The 21307-nt window shown below is 44.0% G+C and overlaps 1 pseudogene; it reads right to left on the bottom strand.

The window, feature by feature from the left end:
* Positions 1–1407: 1407 nt before the first annotated feature.
* On the bottom strand, positions 1408–2464 carry LOC149232990 (protein CANDIDATE G PROTEIN-COUPLED RECEPTOR 7-like; annotated as a pseudogene).
* Between the last annotated feature and the right edge of the window lie 18843 nt (positions 2465–21307).

Here is a 21307-nt window from a genome sequence, read left to right as displayed (position 1 = left end):
AAAATAGTGTTTTCCAATGTCTTGTACATAATTCCAATCTTAGCTTCCTTCAACATCAACGTTTCATCTTATATCATCTTGAATGTATTCTTTACAAATATAGTCTACACACACACTCATCTTACTCACAAATAGTAGGTTTTTCGCACATCCTTAAATGTACAAAACATTGGAAAGATTTTCAATCCCTCTAGCATTAAGTAACAAGTAAACCCTTTAATGTCTTGTGATTTTGTTGTTCAGTCATCTGCCAGGAAGACATCACCTCCATTATACTTTTCCTATTAAAAAAACCACTCCCTATGAGGAGTCAATTGAATAAACACACATGATTTGATGAACCTCATGATCTAAATGTGTACTTGTAAATGCAAAGTACTTGTAGGAAAAACCTTTTTTTTAATGAAGGAGCATCATCAAGTGTGGCACTTTTATTTACTATTATATTTCTTATCATATTTTTATTTCAATTTACAAGATAACGCCTCTCAGATACAACATCCTTAACCACAACTTCCATAATTTTTTTCCTCATTTCCTTATCATAACAATCATAGACCTAAAACTTCAAATTTTACTAGGAATTAATTAATATTACACATTACTACAACTTAATTATATTAAAAATACAATAGGCATTAATATCAAATATAAATAAGATATTATTATGGATTATTATCATTTAATTATCTTAAAAATATATTAAAAAAATAATTATATATAATAATAAAATACACTTTTTTGAAGCATACTAATATCAATAAATATCAACAATAAAGATAAATTAACTTGGATCTACACATTCCAATAATTAATTATCATTTACTTTTAAATGATATTGTTGATTAGTTATTGCAAAAGCAATACTTGAACCATCTTTTTGTTCTTTATTTTCTAAAAACATTATTACTCAAAAAAATGAACATTTTATGGTAGTCTATTTAAAACGTAATGCCATGTGTATTGTAGATAATTGTGATGCATTAATGTTCATCTCAGGATTTGGTGAAGCATTAATCGACATCGAACTCTCTTTAAGGTCGAATCAATAAGCAGCAAGTGTGCTAACCAATTCGCTCAAGGCGGCGGGTAAGCGGTAGGTGCATGTTTGGTAAGGATAGTGTTGTGAAAATAGATGCTTCTATTATGTGCAAGATTCGTAATGCGTTATGTGGTATTGAAAACTATTCCATTGAGTTAGCTAATTTCTATGTTTCTAATTCTAAAACAATTATAAATATGGATTTTTTTTAAGTATGCAATTCTAACAAATTGCATTTTTATATTGAGTTGATCAGGGTTAATGTGTTTACTTTTCCAAATTCCAATTCTATCAAGTTGACCCAAAGAAAAAGAAGAAGGCGGTAAACCTCCATTTGCATGAGCAAACTATCCAGAGTTCTGATCTCAGTGGAAAATCAGCGGATGAACCATGGCCTTATTCAACGACTTCTCATCGTTCTCAGGAACATCTTCGTAGCCATCAATCATCACCACATGGGAATTTTTTCTGTAAGCGTCACAGCTGTCATCGTTGGCCATGTAAGGGTAATCATCCTCAATGTCAAGTCCACCGCTTTCTATAATAAACTGGAAAGCATAATCCATGAGAACTTTCTTCTCCCTGCCTTGCAAATAGGGTTCCAAGAAGGACCAACCAGTGCCAATTAAAACAATCAGGGTAAAAAGCATAATTCCCTTCAAAAACTGAAAATATAAAACAGAGCATCCCATCCATGGGTTGTTCCGGTCCTCTTAATGAAATGCTTGTCCTCTGCCTCTTAGATGAGATTAAAGGCTTTCAAGTAGACGAGTGTAGCCATAAATACATGGATCTAGTACGCCGTCAGGCGGTTTCTGACAACCACGTAGATCCAAACGCCAGCCAGCACCATATATATAAAAAGCAACAAAAAATAGAGCTTTGCCAGAAGGGTTTCACCAGCTGAAAGACAATCCCTCGTGCTATCACCGAATCCCTCAAGATTATACATAATAGTCTTTACATCCATTGAAACCACAACATTGGGGATACAATTGACAAAGACCAGAGTATACTAATTTTCCTCGAAACCTTGGAAGGATTTGTTGTAGTAAGTCAAATTCTCTAAATCCTTGAATGTAAAGAGGTGTACGATGAGCTTACTCTCGAGTACACAGTGGATTTCGCTGTGCTCCAGATCTTGCAGAACATGAGCCCAGGCATCTCTGGTGCTCAGGAATAACCCCATGTAAGCGGGGTCGATCTTCTCCCCCTTCAAGTTCTTGTAGGAGGGGACGTTCACATGGATTTCTAGGCAGCCTCTCTACGTGAATCTGAATTCATTGAAAGGGATGATCGACCGGTCATCAGATCTGATCTCCGAGTGCCATTTCTCAGTGGAACAAAACAACAAGAACCCATCAGAAATGCCATCGAAAATAAGAGGATTGTCATTGCACAAACCCTTGAATCTAACCCCATCCCGAAGATCTGAGATGAATGTTTCATTGCATTGCTGTCACGAAAGGCCCCAGAATCACCAAACCACTGCAAGGCTAGGAGAACACCGCAAAATTAAACTCCGAGATCTGTCATTTCTGACTGGACCTAATAAGCTGCCATTAAAATCCACAAAAAAGTCGCTTTCATTCCCATATAGTTCACGTTGGATAGCCATCTCCACAGTTAGAACCCCAACACTTTATTGCATTGCACCACTACAAGATTTAAATCTGAGAACATGCACACATGACGCGTGCCACAGCTCCACAAGTCTGTGTTGATGGAAAAACAAAAACTACAAAATATACTCACTTATTTCCTCAGCCCAGGAGGGGCTAGGCCCTCAGGGGCTCTGATACCATGATAAAAATCGATAGTGCAAACTATCTTCACATACATTAATCAAATATCACATTACATATATACAGGAGTATTGTCTCAAGATAGGAAAACTATCTTGGACATACAATCTATTGGTTGAGAGAATATCTCAACCACACACCAATCTAGGGAAACCACTCCTATAGAATAGGAACACACTCTTTACATAGAAAGTCACAACTGAGACAAGTAAGAATTAATATTCCAAGAAGAGAAATAATTGATTATAGTCACGTATAACTTGGGAGAACTATCGACTGATATATAAACCATCTTAATTACACATGAAGCGGCCAAGATATTCTCTCAAAACATCTCAGCTCCTCACCTCTTAACAAAACTCCTTGATGAACTTTGCATTATCTGGCATACAGGGAGCATTTGAAGAAAAGCGGGCCCCATGTTTACTAACAAATTGATCTCGACCACTCAACTTATGAGAGCAAGTATTATTGATCTTTCATAATATTCATTTGTATATATATCCAGAATATGCAACAAAACCTTTCGATTTAGACATATAGTATCTTTAATCACGCCAAGTCAAGAACACACCTAGGCAATTATAGATAAAGTCATGGCAAACATTAGCCATGGTAAGTCGACAGTTCTTCCTCGATAATTGTTGGCTTGTTGGGGCCTGACCCAGGTTTAGAAGTGATTTAACCAAACAAATCCCAAAACTACGAGCCCTTTCGGCAATACTGTGCGGAGCACGGACTGAGGTCTCACCCAAGGTAGTATGGGAGGGTGCTGGAACCAGGTTTCCGCACCCTAGGGATGTGTTGATGAAGTCTGGGAAGTTTGCAAACCGATCCTGCGTGCTTGCGCCGCTTTGCGCAGTCATCTGAACTTCATGCAGCTCTGTAAAGAGCACGAAGAGGCACTGCGTAGATCCTTTATCCTTATGGTGGTATTATTATAGATCTTAACTTAATTATGTGGGCCCAATATTCTCATCAATCATTCAACATTTATAACAAGTGCGTGCCATAATAAACTGTAAAGGGATGCAAATATATAATAGAAGCATAAACACATAGATCTACGAGCAGATGCACAATATTTTAGAATCAACTTATCTTTTATTAATCCTCTGTTCCAGTACAATCTCAACTTTGCCATGTGCACTCAGCTGCAGGGGTCCGCGCACATAGCTTCAGACTCTACCAGGCCTCTGCGCACACAGCTGCAGAGCCTCTTCCTATTCCTACAACCCAAGACTCGGACATACAGACTTAGAACTAATTTAGCATTTAAAACCCATATCACTTGAGACCAAACAGACTAAAAACTGACTTCTACACTTAGAGCCTCACTCTATTTATACATTCCCATGGTCCGGTAGGCTGACACATTCTATATTAAATTACAATATTTTAGGGCAGACAACCCTAGACTCTCGCTCTCCGTGCCCGCATTTTGCGGGGTCTTTACGTTACATTGACCAAAACTCGACTTTAAGCCCCAAAAACCCGCTATGGGGGGATCCGCTGCCCAACAGGCCCCCAACACAATCATCGTGATTCATCCCGAGTCAGTCGGCTGGTGTGGTGATCCTTGTGTGAAGTCCATTTAACTGTGCCTGTGTCATGAAGGTTCGCAACTCCCCATGCTATCGTTGTCTGGATCTGCTACCTTTCTGCTTCAGAATCATCTGCGGCTTACTTGATTCTCTACTTTGATGTCGGTTTCTAGTACTTGTGTTTATAGTCCCGCACCTCTATCTGGCTTATGCGGTCGCGAAGACTGTGCTTCGGTCAGTTAGTTAGATAGCTAGCCTACCCGTGTAGGGCTTCAGGCAACTACCATTTACTCTTCCTGGGAAGGGCTCTCCTTTAAGTTTGACTAGCTGAACCGCACCTTCGTCTTTGACCTCCTTTACCACATATGGTCCGAACCAATGCATTCTGAATTTTCCAGGAAATTTTTCGAACTTACTGTCATACAACAACACTAAATCGGTTACCTTGAATGTGCGCAACTTGATATGGTGATCATGCCAAGCTTTCTCGCGCTATTTCTGTACCTGCTGATGGAATCCTGCCAAAAACCGTTCTTCCTCAAGTTCTTCCAATTGCGCGAGCCTCTCTTCCAAGGCTTTGCGGTCTGACATGCATGTCATCGCTGCTATCCGCAAACTGGGTACAATGTCTTCCATTGTAATGACTACTTCTGTGCCATAGAATAACCTGAAAGGTGTCTGACCTGTCAGTGTCTTGCATGTGGTTTTGTATGCCCATAATACGGCAGGTATGCGCAAGTCCCAGTCGTTTCGCTATACGTTACATACTTTGGTCAGCGCAGTCTCTAGAATCTTGTTGAATGCTTCTACTGCCCCATTAGCTTGTGGATGGTACGATGTACTTTGTTGATGATACCCCTGGAACTCCTCGGTGAGTGTGCTAATAGTTTCATTTAGGAAGTGCATTCTGCGGTCACTCATTAAAATTTTCGAGCATCAAAACCATTTCAACACGTTGTTGAACAAAAATTTCGTAGCTGTGGCGGCCGTGCAGTCCTTAACCAGCTGTGCTTCCACCCATCAAGTCAGGTACTCTATCGCGGTGATGATGTAGCGTGCACTCGTCTTCCCCTGAGGTTTGATTGGCCCCACAAAGTCTATTGCCCATTTTTCGAATGGCTATAACGTCATCTGTGGATTGAGTGGCATCTCATCCCTTCGTGATGGTTTCCTAGTCCGTTGACATATGTCGCAGGCCCAACAGTATGCTTTCAAATCTTGATGTAGTGTTGGCCACCATAGCCTAGCACGAAGAATCTTCTGTGTCGTCACCCGTCCTGCATACTGTCCTCTGGTAGCCTCCCCATGTGCTTCTGCGAGGATCTATCCTCATTCAAATTTAGGTACATATCTTTGCAATATCTCATCGTGCCCCATTTTGTAGAGGTGCCCCAGATGATAGAAAAATCCGCCATGTGTACCACTAATTCCTTCTTCCTCTAGATTGAATATCCCTATGGTTAAGAAATGGATTATATCTTCAAAGTGGCCATCCGCGACACACACTGCAAAGCGTTGTGCATGAGGTAGTCCTTCCTCCAAATTTTTTGGCTCCTCGCCGGTCTCAATTCGTGATAGGTGATCTGGTCCTGCATTTAGGCGTCCCGACTTCACAATGACCTCGAAGTCATATTCTTGAAATAGTAATAGCCATCTGCATATGTGCCCCCCCAACACAAGCTTGTTCACCACGTATTTCAACACGAAGTGATCGGTATACATCTTGAAGTGCCCACCAAGCAGATAGTGGCGGTATTTGTGGAGCGCGTATACCATTGCCAATCCTTCGCGCTCAGTAGTAGAATAGTTCTTTTATGCTTTGGACAACCGCTAACTCATGAACGCGATCGGGTGATCCACACCTTCTGCACCTTCCTGCGTGAGTACAACACCCAGTGCAATACATGACGCATCAACATGTACATGAAATTTGATGTCCCATTTTGGGAAGACCAAAATGGGAGCGGATGCCATTTTTTCCTTGAGAACATCCAAACTTTTCTTACAATCATCATTCCAACAATATGTAGCATCCTTTTTCAATAACTGTTCCATTGGTGCTGTGATTTGTGCATAGCTCTTAATAAACTTTCTATAGTACCCAGTGTGGCCCAACATGGCGTGTTGTTGTTTGACACTTCACGGCGCTTCCAAATTGAGAATAACAACAATCTTCACAGGGTACACCATCAGGCCTTGTTTGTAGACCACATGGCCAAGCAGATTTCCAAAGGGGATGAGGAAAGTGCACTTTTTAAGATTAGCGCAATTTGGTGTCATTGGCAAGTATCCAGAATCAACCGTAAGCTCGTTATATGGTGTTTAACTAACCCAAATACAATCCAATCATCCATATAGACCTCCAAGAACTTGTGGATGTATTCCTTGAACACGGCCACCACTATGCGTGAAAATATCGCTGGCGCATTCTTGATTCCAAAGGGCATAACGGTGTATTGAAAACAGCCCCATTCGGTTGTGAAGGTTGTCTTGTTCCTATCTTCTGGCGTGAACTTGATCTGGTGGTACCCTGAGAAGCCATTCGTGAATGAGTAAGCTTCCTGTCTGGCAACATTCTCCAATACTTCATCTGTAAACGGTGTCGGGAATGTATCGTGAACACAGGTGTCATTAAGCTTTCTGAAGTCCACGCTGATTCTAATTTCGCCCTTCTATTTTTTCTCCTGCACTACCATAGGACTCACCCAGTCAGATTCTTCCACTGGTTCAATAATTCTGGCTACAAGCATTTTGTCTAACTCTTCACAGACCTTTTCTTTATACTTCGGATTCAAACGATAAGGTCACTGCTTAACTGGTTTTGCGTCCGTTTTCAGAGTGATCTTCATTATCCCTAAGTCGCAAATGATCCCCTTTAAGTCTGTGATTTTGGTCAGGAACAAATCTTGATATTCGCGGAGTAACTCGACGACCTTATCTACCATAGCATCATCCCAATAGTCCCCAAGCGTCGCGTACTTCAGCTCCACATCTGTACCAATATTTATCTGCTTTGTTTTTAGCGGCGCAATGATGTTTGGGTCCTCAATTGATGGTCCTCAAACTTCGAGACACCCTTCAGTTTCTGGAATATTAATATTTCGGGGGTCGTCATCATCTTCCTCTACTTGTACATTATAACATTCTAGGGCACAACTTAACTAGGTTTCCCATGCCGGTTGAACTACTTCTCGTGGTTCTTGTGGTATTTTGAAGATGGCGGCTTTCACGGCTTGCAGTGCGTCGTCAACAGTATCCAACCATCGGTCTTCAAATGTGAATGTTAACAAAAATCCCTCGTGCAAGACATCCCATTCGCCTGTACCATGTCGGAGTTCCATCTCGATATACCAATTCATGGGTATGACATCCAGGGTATGGTAGAATAAGTGTAGCCATTCAGGCTGAGGTTCTTCTCCATAGGCCTTGGTCCATTTTGTGAGGTGTGTGTGTGGGTCATCATGTCCATCATATTTATTTGCTATTCATAGTTCCGGTTTCCCAAAACGTAGCTGCATCATCCTCCTGCAGCTGCGCCAGTTTTCAAAATTTCCTTGATGTGTTCCCCACCAACGCGCAGGTGTCACACACATCACCCACTTCAATGCATCGAACCGTTGTTGCTCCGGTGTTGCGCTCTCAAACTTGCTCAAGAATTCATCCATCGCTATCAATCCATCATATGTTGGTAGATCTTGGGCCTGCGTTGTTACGCACCACAGTGATCTATTCATCGTGTTGCAATTCAGCATTGTCACTTCGTTCAACCGATTGTGCCAACGTTAATATTCTTCATCAGAATCCCAGGTGCAGGAACCTGCGCACTCCCACGAGATTCTTCCATCTGCAGTTAGCTTCACCCAATCATGATCTCGTGTTGTTATCTTGTAGATACAATCCAGTTCATCGTCGCTTCCATTGTCACGCAAGGGTTCAGTGTAGCGCTCTCCTTCAGCTGGATCTAGCGGAATTACTATGCGTAGGGACTTTTTCTCGAATATCATCTTCTGCTTCTTTATATTGATGACTCCATTCATATTGGTGGCCTAATCTATGCCTAGAAACGTGGGATAAGGATTGCTGTCATCAACAATCTCTATCACTTTAAAGTCTGTTTGCGTGCTTGCGTCTTCAATATCAACTGTTACCCTTTGCAACCTTCCCATGGGAAAAATCTTATGTTGGTTCCCCATTCATAATTGAATAGGGGACCACTGCAACGCGGGCCTACCCATGCGTTCCCATTTCTGCTTTCGTAACTGTTAGCTCTGCTACAAGCTTCAGCATTGGAAGGTATAGCTCGGGTCTGGTGGTGTGTTTGTGCTTAAAGAAAGCTTGTGGCCCTCCTCCTCCTCCTTCTCCTTCACCTCACTTACTCCCTTTCACCCCGTTGCCTCTGTTTTTCCCTTGCGATGCGATCTGATCGCAATCGCACATTAGCCCTTGCCACTTTGCACCCTTGTCTTCCACCGCTGCGATCTAATCGCTATCGCATATCGCAGCCATGTGTGTTAAGGCTCCGCCCTTGTCTTCCACATTGCGATATTGCGATGCGATGTTGTGTTGTGATGCGATGCGATGTGATTGCTATCGCAAATTGCACCCATGTGTGTTAAGTCTTCCCCCTTGTCTTCTGCCAATGCGATATTGTGATCGCGCCCCTTTGTACATTTACTGCCCGCCCACGAAGCCACTGTTCCCTGCCTGATATCATCCGTGCATCTTTCGCGTGCGGCGACCGTTAGATTTGCTACTCCCTGATCTGATGGCTCTTATTTATCTCCGCTTGTTTCTTCTCGATTCCTCCCGCCAGCGGTCTCCGCCGTTGATCTCTGCAATCCAATGGTTGTTATCTATCTTTGTCTTTCTTCTTGCCCTCTGCACGCCTCCGCCAAACTGTCTTTATGCCTTTAACTTGTTTTGTGCTCCCGGAGAAGGAAGGAGGCTAGCTACCTGTACCCTGCGTAATAAAGCTTCAACAACCGCAATAAACCAACAGCTTGGCCAAGAAAGAAACAGGACAAACTCGAGCAGTTAAAGCATTTATCAGTTATGGGTTCCTTTTAGTCAACATTCTACCTGCTCATGAAGGACAACAGAATATCAGAGAAGATCAATTTTGCTCACTGACACAATTAGGTTGCAACAAAGACCCATACCAAGCAGTTAAAGCGGTTGGTGGTCCATAATGACACTTCCACGCATAGCATAGTAGATATTTTTTGTAATCAACCTCTATATATACCCAGAAGAAAGAATGTAATAGGGGATGAGTGTTAGATGAATGCTAGTGTCTTGTCAGGTTCAACTTCTGGAGAGTGTAACTACTTTGTAACCTGCAGCGTCTAGTTTTCATTTCCAATTAATACAAGCTTATTTTGCTGTCAATTACTCACTTTCCACTTCTTCTTGTTCCAGGTTGTGCCTGTTTTGCATTTTTTCATGTGCTGTGAATGTTTAGCATCAGAGGGGCTGTCATCCCACCTCTGTGTTAGAATTTAGCTGTATCATTGAACATGTACGCAGGTTTCTATTGTTTTAATGCATAGAGAGCTGTCATCATGTCTGTGTGTTAGGTAATAGAATTACAGACCTTTAAACTGGTTGCAGCCGGCCATCACAGGGTCCTGTGCATCTATTGGTGTGGTCAGTCTTCTCCATTATCACCTTATCCTCAAACTGTGAGTAATTGGTGGTTAAAAGCCTTGTAGTCTGGGGGTGTTCACCCATGTCTGGGGTCAATCATAGTAGAAGTGGTTATCTGGCTTGAATATGCAGCATTTGCTTCATTCATCCATCATTTTATCCAACACTTTGTTGAGTTTGTAATGTTGCCGAGAATCACTGATATACAACCTAGGTGAGTTTCTTGGGGTGATAACATTAATTGGTGTCGTTGCCAGGGAGAGGAGAATTGAAGCTCAGCTTCCCTGAGAGTACGACACAGTTTCAAGCTTTGATGATAGACAAGGTTTGAACACAGTTTTGGGTTGTAATCATTTGTCTGGTGACTCCATTGGAGGAAGACCATCCTTTGGCGACTCCATATTGAAGTTCTGGCGCAATCTGTGAGGTATGCTCTAACAAATCTTCAGAAATCACTAGCTGAACTAGTGCTTGATCCTGAGAAGACTGTTAAGCAGAAGAAAATTTCGCAGAGAGGAGCATTAGGATCAGGTAAGCCTTAAAGATTTTTTATGTATCTCTGCTAGTGAAAATTCACCTTCAGAGATTCATACCGCTCCTGTTCATTCATTTCCTTTCGTACCTCAGTTGAAAGAAGCATCCATGTTGTCCATCATATTCATCTGTTTCTGTCATTCTTTTCATTGACCCATTCCACTCAGTCTACCAGTATCCTTCACTTAGCTCAGTCATGGCAGGCCAGCAAGTTCTCACAAAGATTGAACGAATAGTGGCTGCTAGGTATGGACCCTTAGTCTTGCCTACCCCTTTGAGTGCCATGCCTGCGGGAGATTATCAAGTATTTATGCCTAGGTTCACTGGTGCAGAAGGAGTATCAGCTGAAGGGCACCTGGAGTCTTTTTATTGTTATGCTGATAACCTTGACATCTATGAAGAGGATGTATGGATGAGGGTTTTTGTCCAAAGCCTAGAGGGAGAAGCTAAAAGGTGGTTCAATGAACTAGCCCCTAGGTCTATAGCAGATATTGAGGCTTTAGATGATGTGTTCCTAAAGAACTGGGGAAATAAGGAAGGTCTGCTCTACGATTATACTGAGTCTGGGAACTCACAGAGGGATGGGCTCTCATCATCCTCAGATCATAAGATCGACGAAATGGATAGGATGATAGAGCTATTGGCCTCTGAAGTTTCCAGGTTAAGAGTGGAGCAGCATTCAGGGGTGGAGTAGTTGCAGATTTTGCAGAGAAACATAACTGCAAATGATGATCAAAGGGTGAAGACCCTTTATCAGAATATAGTCATGGAAGAAGAGCTTCCCGATGAAGAGGAGGAGGTTCATGTTTTGGAAGGCGCTCCTTTCCTAACAAGGGCTGCTTATGAGAAAGAAATATCCAAAGGTGCTGCTCAACAATTTGTTGTAGCTGCAAAACAACAAGTTGATAAGCAGCAACAGTCAACAGCAGGTCCTACCAGCCTCCAAGAATCTGAGCTTGAAGCCAGCGCATCTTCCCATGGCAATGCAGATCTGCCAAATTTCCAACCTGCTTTTGTCCCCTGCCCAGTGATCAGTGAGGGAGAAGAATGCTCCCCATCATCTTTTGTCCCTCTGTCTGCTCAAGTGAAAATCCCTCAAAGTTGCCCCTTCAACACTGAGGCAAAACAAAATTCAATGCTCAAGGCTGAGACTGATCACCTCATTTTTGATTTTCTGAAGCCTGCTCAGATGGCCTCTACACAGATTAAAGTCGCAGCTTTTCAGATGACACAGTTAGAGGGTGCATAGTTTTGGGATTCCTCCCTGGGTGAGGATTGTTCAAACAAAGATTCAGGAGGAGATGAAGTCTCTGCGTCCCCTGCACAGGAATACAATGGTGCATCATTCATATTAGTTGTACAGACTACAAAGGACACAGAGAAGTACACAACAATCATGACTATGAAGCAGGTGTATAGAAGCTCCCGTGAAGAACATCCAAGGAGGAAAACACAAGAAATGGAGTGAAATTTGTAGAAATTTTTAATAATATGACACTTATTCACAGAGACTATCCTGATTATACACTATTGCGGAATACATTCATAATACATAATCTCCTCTACATTGATCATCAATTTTGTGGAATTAAAAACAATGAAACATCAATCGCATGCACACATTAACACAGTATGTAACCCGGGGAAAGCATACAGCTGAAAACCCCCAACTATCTGTATATTATATTGAGTGAGAACATGTAACAATACATAGTACAATACTCCTCGCAAGTACTCAGTACTATCTCCACCTGTTACACACAAACTAGCTCAGATTTGATGCCTCAAATCTCCTCCAATGTTTGCTTGCCTCCACTGTGCAATCCTGCATGAGAATAATGATGAATGGAATGACCAAACTCGTATTTCCCTTGTGTGACACTGTGCAATCCTCATTGGCATTACTCAATCCATGCATGTGCACATCTCATGCACAAATATAGTCACAACTGACAGCTGTCTTGCCCTTTCACTTACCTCTAACACCTGTCTCCACTGAACTGTCCATGCACTGAGTTAACTGATGTATTCTTCAGTTTCTTTATGAGTTAATAATTAGTGAATTAATTAATAATTAATTCACACAACTCATCACTAGTGTATTCTTTAGTTAGACTAAATACAACTAGTTCAACCAAGTCAAACTGAACACAACTCCATCAACTCCTCAATTAACTCCACCAGAACTCAACCACTTGAGTTCTAACTGATGTCCACCATGCAATAGCTCAACTGACCCATAAGAAAAGTGTATTTCCTTCTGGCAGCTGCATGTGCCACATCTGTAGCTCGAACTGAAGTGCTCCAAGAGAATAAGATAATGTTTATAGTCCAAATATTATTAAGAGCTAATAATATTCAACTGTTCTATATTTAGACTGGCAGTCTAAAAATAGAATCTGCCCATATGTCTAAAAATAGAAGTCCATCTATTTTTACCAACATGACCAATCATCCACAAATAGCATCCTGCAACTCATAGGCCATGATCCATATGTCTAAAAATAGACTTTGCGCCAAAAATAGCCTGCGGGTCCACTTAGTGAAGGCGACTCCTTTTCACTAAGCTCCATCATCTTGTTGCATTTTCAACAAAATTTTATCCCTATCTACCTATCAAGCTAAAATGTCCCAAATTGTCTGAGGTGGGGGATCAAATAAATCCTGTCCTGCTGATCTATGATGAACCGGCTGACAGGCAACAATTTTGGTGGTCCAGCAAATGGGCAATTTTTGAAGTTTAAGTTTGCAGGCTTTAATAATTGTAATCAAGTTCTTTTACAGTTTCCTGTTGTATGCTTAGTTGACTCCATGCCCAATGGATACTAGGCAGGTGTTTTTATAGCTGTTTTTGTATGAAGGCATTGGTCTGTAGATTCTTGAGACCTCACAGGGAGGATCTCATCCCCAGAAGGAGCCAGTGTTAGCTCTGCTACAAGCTTCAGTGTTGGAAGGTATAGCTCGGGTCTGGTGGTGTGTTTGTGATTAAAGAAAGCTTGTGGCCCTCCTCCTCCTCCTTCTCCTTCACCTCGCTTACTCCCTTTCACCCCACTGCCTTCATTTTTCCCTTGCGATGCGATCTGATCGCAATCGCACATTAGCCCCTGCCGCTTTGCGCCCTTGTATTCCGCCGCTGCAATATTGCGATGCGATCTTATCGCTATCGCATATCGCAGCCATGTGTGTTAAGGCTCCGCCCTTGTCTTCCGCATTGTGATATTGCTATGCGATATTGCGATGTGATGTTGTGTTGCGATGCGATGTGATGTGATCGCTATTGCAAATCGCACCCATGTGTGTTAAGTCTTCCCCCTTGTCTTCCACCGATGCGATATTGCAATCACGCCCCTTTGTACATTTACCGCCCGCCCACGAAGCCACTGTTGCCTGCCTGATATCATCCATGCATCTTTCGTGTGAGACAACCGTTAGATCTGCTGCTCCCTGATCTAACGACTCTAGTTTATCTCAGCCTGTTTCTTCCCGATTCCTCCCGCCAACGGTCTCCGCCGTTGATCTCTGTGATCCAAAGGTTGTTATCTGTCTTGGTCTTGCTTCTCGCCCTGTGCACGCCTTCGCCATACTGTCTTTATGCCTTTAACCTATTTTGTGCTCCCGAAGAAGGAAGGAGGCCAGCTACCTGTACCCTGCGTAATAAAGCTTCAACAACCACAATTAACCAACAGCTTGGCCGAGAAAGAAAAAGGACAACCTCGAGCAGTTAAAGCATTTATCAGTTATGGGTTCCTTTCAGTCAACATTCTACCTGCTCATGAAGGACAACAGAATATCAGAGAAGATCAATTTTGCCCACTGACACAGTCAGGTTGTAGCAGAGACCCATACCAAGCAGTTAAAGCGGTTGGTGGTCCATTATGACACTTCCACGCATAGCATAGTAGATATTTTTAGTAATCAACCTCTATATATACCCAGAAGAAAGAATGTAATAGGGGATGAGTGTTAGATGAATGCTAGTGTGTTGTAAGGTTCAACTTCTGGAGAGTGTAACTACTTTGTAACATGTAGTGTCTGGTCTTCATTTCCAATTAATACAAGCTTCTTTTGCTGTCAATTGCTCACTTTCCACTTCTTCTTGTTCCAAGTTGTGCCTATTTTGCATTTGTCCATGTGCTGTGAATGTTTAGCATCAGAGGGGCTGTCATCCCACCTCTGTGTTAGAATTTACCTGTATCATTGAACATGTACGCAGGTTTCTATTGTTTAATGCATAGAGAGTTGTCATCCTGTCTGTGTGTTAGGTAATAGAATTACAGACCTTTAAACTGGTTGCATGATCCAGGTGGATATTGGTGGCCACCTGCCAAGTCCACCTGGACCCCCACCATTGTCTTTCTCAGCATTTTCAGTTTCCTTAATTGTAGCACAACTTACTATTTTTAGCAGTTTTTCGGGTCCTGAACTTCCGGAGCCGTTTTGAGGCCCTAAACGACGTTTTTTGGGAAATCTACCGCCAGCGATTTTTCTGATAAAAATCGTCTTTTCCGTCGTAGTCCTCGGAGAGATCTTTCCAACGGGCTATCATGCACGTCAAACGGAGATAGTATGACCAATTCGCGACCCCGGGAAGTTGATGTACCAACTTACCCAAAAACGGGGCCCACAATTTGGCGTTTCATCTTCTAGGGTTAGGTTTTGGAATGTGAAGGGTTTTCTATTGTTTCTCAACCATAAATAGGCCTCCGAGCCTCATTGTAAGACAGTTCAGAGGCATGTAGCCATCACATCTCTTCTCAGAGATAAGCTACCATCGCCCTAACTAGTTTATTTCCATTTCTGTTGTAAGCATATTTGAGTATTTTCCATTAATGAAATGAAGTATTATTTCCGCTGCATCTTTGTGTATATGGTTATCTCTGTAATTTGTTGCGTTCCTGTTTAAATCCGGATCAGTGGTATCAGAGCGGTCTGCTTTTTCTCTGTTTTTCTTTGCATGTCCCCAACAAGGTCGGGATATAAGGAGTTAGGGCTTGAACTGGTTGAACCTTTGCAAGACCAGCCTCGCAAATCCCGACGGCCTCCCATGGCGGACGAGAAGAAAGACGAGGGGGCAGGAGATCCCATCAAAATCTTGCTCGAAGAAGCCCTCGAGCGACAACGGAATGCGATGATGGACAGTTTTGCCCAGATCCTTCAGCGGCTACCGAGAAGCAACGCATCGGCTTCCAGCAGCTACTCTGGAAACGCCACACCCTTTAAGGTACAAGTTAATTTTGAAATCCCCATATTCGAAGGTCAGATAGACGCAGATGCCGTAGATAAATGGTTAAATCTGCTAGAGGGTTATTTTTCTGTTCATGAATTTTCGAGTCGGGAAAAGATTGTTTTTGCTCTCCTCAAAGCAGCCCCCCACGTCAAGGACTGGTGGGAAACCTACTGCGAGCAGAAGGATGAAAGTACTGGCTCACTATTTTCAGCCGCACCCACCTGGGATTCGTTCCGGGATGCTATCAAGGAGCAGTACTACCCTGTCGGGAGCTATGAGGATGAATACATAAAGTGGACCACGCTGCGGCAGGGAAGGGACCAAGACGTGCCAGAGTTCACCAATCTTTTCCATACCCTTCGCACAAAGTTGGGTATCAAGGATTCGGAGCAACATTTGATACTCAAATACCGTGGCTGCCTGCACAAGTACATCCAGGAAGAAATACAATTCCTAAACATCCCCTCGCTCGGCGCAGCATACCGGTATGCCGTCAAGGTCGAGCAGAAGTTTAAACAAAAGAAGCGAGACTTTGGATCTGCGAATCCAAAGCAGGGGAAAGGTGCCCCTAAACCACAGAACAAAGGACAAATCCAAGGCGGGACAGCCCAAGACAACCAGCCGAAGCTGCAAGCAAAGAATAGTGCCGCGAAGCCGAGAAAGGACACTGGAAAATGGTGCGAGTTCCATAAGAGCTCCACTCACAACACAAGTGAGTGTCGGGCCAAGCAGTCACTGGTGGCTGAGCTAAAGGTTTCAGAATCAGATGCATGTTCCGACACGGAGTCAGAACCCGATAAGGGGTATGAAAAAGGGAAGCAGATCATTGATGCGGACCCCAGCGCCACTGTTGCTACCGCAAAGATCTAGAAAAATGAACCCGAAGATCCAGAGGAGGAGGAGCGTCTCTTCCACTCCCAGATGTGGGTAAAGGGCTCCCCGATACAGTTCATTGTTGATAGCGGGAGTCAAAAGAACCTCATTTCGGCAGAGGTCGTGAAGCGGTTGGGCTTACCAACCACATCACATCCACAACCATACACCATTGGGTGGCTTCACCAAGGACGAGATCTTCGCGTGAGCCAGCAGTGTCGCCTTCCATACAACATCAAACCCTTCACGGATGAGGTATTGTGTGACATTGCTTCCCTTGAAGTTTGTGATGTATTACTAGGACAACCATACTTGTGGAAGCGACATGCTGTGTATGAATCGAGGCCCCATGCAGTTATTATTACATTGGGAAATAAGTTGTTCAGGATACCAGAGGTAGCACCACCTGCCGCCCTCTCTTTGATTACTGCAAAACAATGCAGTAAGATCATTTCCAAAACCAGGAAATTTGTTTTCCTGATGATACGCCCTCAAGGAAAGAAGAAGACAGTGGCCACGGCCTCCAAACGGGGCCCCTCTGCACGACAACTACAAATGGACAAGATTGTGGAGGAGTACGAGGACATCTTCACCTCCCCGGCAGGGGTTCCTCTGCACTGTCAAGTCAAGCACTCCATCGATCTGACCCCAGGTGCACCGCTACCCAATGGACCAATTTATCGGCGCTCCGTTCTGGAGAACGATGAAATCAAGAGGCAGATTCAGGAGCTCCAGCAGAAAGGTCACATCCGTCCGAGTTCATCGCCCTGTGGGAGCCCGATCGTGTTGGTACAGAAGAAGGATGGGACGTGGAGACTCTGTATTGACTATCGGGCGCTGAACAAGATCACTGTCCGTAATAGGTACCCGATCCCACGGATTGATGACCTCCTAGACCAACTAAAGGGGGCGAAATATTTCAGCAAGATCGATCTGAAGTCAGGATATCACCAGGTACCAATCGAACCCTCAGATGTGTGGAAGACTGCCTTCAAATCCAAGGAGGGCCTCTTCGAATGGTTGGTCATGCCTTTCGGATTGACGAATGCTCCTGCAACCTTTATGAGGCTAATGGATGACATCTTGCGGCCATTCACCAACTCCTCTGTAGTAGTATACTTGGATGACATTCTGATCTTCAGCCAGAGTTGGGAAGAGCACCTCCACCACATCCGACAGGTTCTCCAAACACTGCGGCAACACAAGCTATGTGCCAATTTGGAGAAATGCACTTTTGGCATGACCGAGGTTCAGTATCTGGGATACATCATTGATGAACAGGGGGTGCATGTCGATCCAGCCAAGGTCCAAGTCATTCGGGATTGGCCCTCTCCAACCACTCTAACAGAGCTACGCAGCTTTCTAGGTCTTGCCAACTTCTACCGCAGGTTTGTGTTGGGGTTTTCTCATATTTCTTGGCCCTTGAGTCAAGTCACCAAGGGCGGGGCGAAAGCAAAATTCTTTTGGTCTGAATCTCAACAGAAGGCATTCAGGGAGTTGAAGGATCGCCTCTGCACGGCACCAGTGCTCGCGTTACCAGATTTACAACAACCATTTGAGGTCGAGACAGATGCCTCTGACTATGCTATTGGGGCAGTCCTTACTCAACATGGACATCCAGTGGCATATCACAGTGAAACACTTTCAGACACAGTCCGGAAGTACCCCACTTATGATAAAGAGATGTATTCCATTGTACAGGCCTGCCGACAGTGGAAGCATTACATTTTGGGGAAGGAAACGGTCATCCACACAGACCACCGACCTCTGCAGTTCATACAGACCCAAGGGAAATTGCAAAATGATCGCCATCAGAAGTGGTCTACATACCTGCAACAGTTTCACTTGAATATCAAGTACAAAAAGGGCAGCACCAATAATGTTGCAGATTGCCTCAGTCGACCACCGATCATGGCGCTAACCACCGTGCTCAACTCCTGCGGGCACGAGACTTCTGATTGGCCACTTCTCTACAAAAGCGACCCAGAATTCGGCCACACATACCAGACACTCTTGGAGGGTCGGCAGGTTGCAGATTTTCACCTCCAGGATGCCCTATTATGCCACCTCGGTCACCTTTGTGTTCCTTCAAGCGAGCGTGCCAAGATGATTTGGGAAGCACACTACAGTCGGGCTGCTGGGCATTTCGGGGTCGAGAAAACAGTGGCAGTACTGCAAAATTATTTCTATTGGCCGAATCTTCGACAGGATGTTGGGAAGTACATCCGATCATGTACTGCCTGTGCCATTGCCAAACCGACCATTAAGAAGCAAGGCCTCTACACCCCGTTGCCTACCCCTAGTCGACCTTGGGAATCCATCTCCATGGATTACATGTCAGGCCTTCCTTCCACTAAGCATGGAAATGACTGTGTTTTTGTGGTCGTCGACAGGTTCTCAAAGATGGCCATTATGATGGCCTGCAAGAAGAATATCACAGCAGAAGCCACTGCTAAACTCTTCTTTGAACGAGTGTGGGTGCACTTTGGGATCCCACAGTCTATCATCTCAGATCGGGACAGTCGGTTTCTCAGCACATTTTGGTCCAGTCTCTGGTCAATGATGGACACCAAACTCACGAAGTCCACAGCCTTCCATCCTCAAACTGATGGCCAGACAGAGGTTGTCAATAGGATGATTGTGCACATTCTGCGCATGTATAACTCAAAGCATCCACGCACATGGGACGAGAGCCTCCCCTATGTTCAGCATAGCTACAACCGAGCTCTTCACAGCTCCACTGGCCATAGCCCTTTTCAGGTGGGTTTGGGATTCCAGCCACTATGCCCCATTGATGTGGCCATGCCACTTGCAGCTACTCACATGAATTCAGCTCATGTCCAGTCCGAAACAGATAAGGCCACCAGCTTCATTGAGCGCATCCAACATATTCGCCAGCAGGTCCATGAAATTCTTGAGAAATCAAATGCCAAGTACAAGCAGCGACATGATCAACATCGTGTGCCACACAAGTTTCAGGTGGGCGACAAAGTCTGGTTGCATTTGCAAAAGGAACGCCTTACTGGAGCCTATGGAAATTGAGACCACTGCGATATGGTCCTTACACCATTACTAAGGCTATGGGAGACAATGCATTTGAGCTCAGCATTCCCCCATTCCTTGGCCTGCACCCAGTGTTCAATGTGGACCGCCTTCGGCCATACTTTCCACCATTGCTAGACACATCCGACATTGCAGAACAACTCAAACCCACAGAATTAAATCCAGATTGCATGGAACAAGCTGCAACTGATCGGATCATGGACACACAGATCAAGAACACTCGCCAACAAAATATCCAATTGTATCGAGTTGTCAAAGCAGGCCAACTCCTTCAGCAGGGCAAGTGGCTCACCAGGGAACAAGTTCAGCAGAAGTTTCCTCATCTCATGGAGGATCTCAACACAATGGGGACCATTGCTTCCTAAGGGGGGAGGAATGATCCAGGTGGATATTGGTGGCCACCTGCCAAGTCCACCTGGACCCCCACCATTGTCTTTCTCAGCATTTTCAGTTTCCTTAATTGTAGCACAACTTACTATTTTTAGCAGTTTTTCGGGTCCTGAACTTCCGGAGCCGTTTTGAGGCCCTAAACGACGTTTTTTGGGAAATCTACCGCCAGCGATTTTTCTGATAAAAATCGTCTTTTCCGTCGTAGTCCTCGGAGAGATCTTTCCAACGGGCTATCATGCACGTCAAACGGAGATAGTATGACCAATTCGCGACCCCGGGAAGTTGATGTACCAACTTACCCAAAAACGGGGCCCACAATTTGGCGTTTCATCTTCTAGGGTTAGGTTTTGGAATGTGAAGGGTTTTCCATTGTTTCTCAACAATAAATAGGCCTTCGAGCCTCATTGTAAGACAGTTCAGAGGCATGTAGCCATCACATCTCTTCTCAGAGATAAGCTACCATCGCCCTAGCTAGTTTATTTCCATTTCTGGTTGTAAGCATATTTCAGTATTTTCCATTAATGAAATGAAGTATTATTTCCGCTGCATCTTTGTGTATATGGTTATCTCTGTAATTTGTTGCGTTCCTGTTTAAATCCGGATCAGTGGTATCAGAGCGGTCTGCTTTTTCTCTGTTTTTCTTTGCATGTCCCCAACAAGGTCGGGATATAAGGAGTTAGGGCTTGAACTGGTTGAACCTTTGCAAGACCAGCCTCGCAAATCCCGACGGCCTCCCATGGCGGACGAGAAGAAAGACGAGGGGGCAGGAGATCCCATCAAAATCTTGCTCGAAGAAGCCCTCGAGCGACAACGGAACGCGATGATGGACAGCTTTGCCCAGATCCTTCAGCGGCTACCCAGAAGCAACGCATCGGCTTCCAGCAGCTACTCTGGAAACGCCACACCCTTTAAGGTACAAGTTAATTTTGAAATCCCCATATTCGAGGGTCAGATAGACGCAGATGCCGTAGATAAATGGTTAAATCTGCTAGAGGGTTATTTTTCTGTTCATGAATTTTCGAGTCGGGAAAAGATTGTTTTTGCTCTCCTCAAAGCAGCCCCCCACGTCAAGGACTGGTGGGAAACCTACTGCGAGCAGAAGGATGAAAGTACTGGCTCACTATTTTCAGCCGCACCCACCTGGGATTCGTTCCGGGATGCCATCAAGGAGCAGTACTACCCT

The sequence above is a fragment of the Pinus tabuliformis genome, chromosome J (genome assembly GCF_031772625.1).
Source record: "Pinus tabuliformis cultivar Carrire ecotype Pingquan chromosome J, CPIR1, whole genome shotgun sequence".
Lineage (NCBI taxonomy): Eukaryota > Viridiplantae > Streptophyta > Pinopsida > Pinales > Pinaceae > Pinus > Pinus tabuliformis.
The sequence above is the reverse complement of the archived record's forward strand: the minus strand, read 5'-3'. Positions and strand labels throughout refer to the sequence as shown.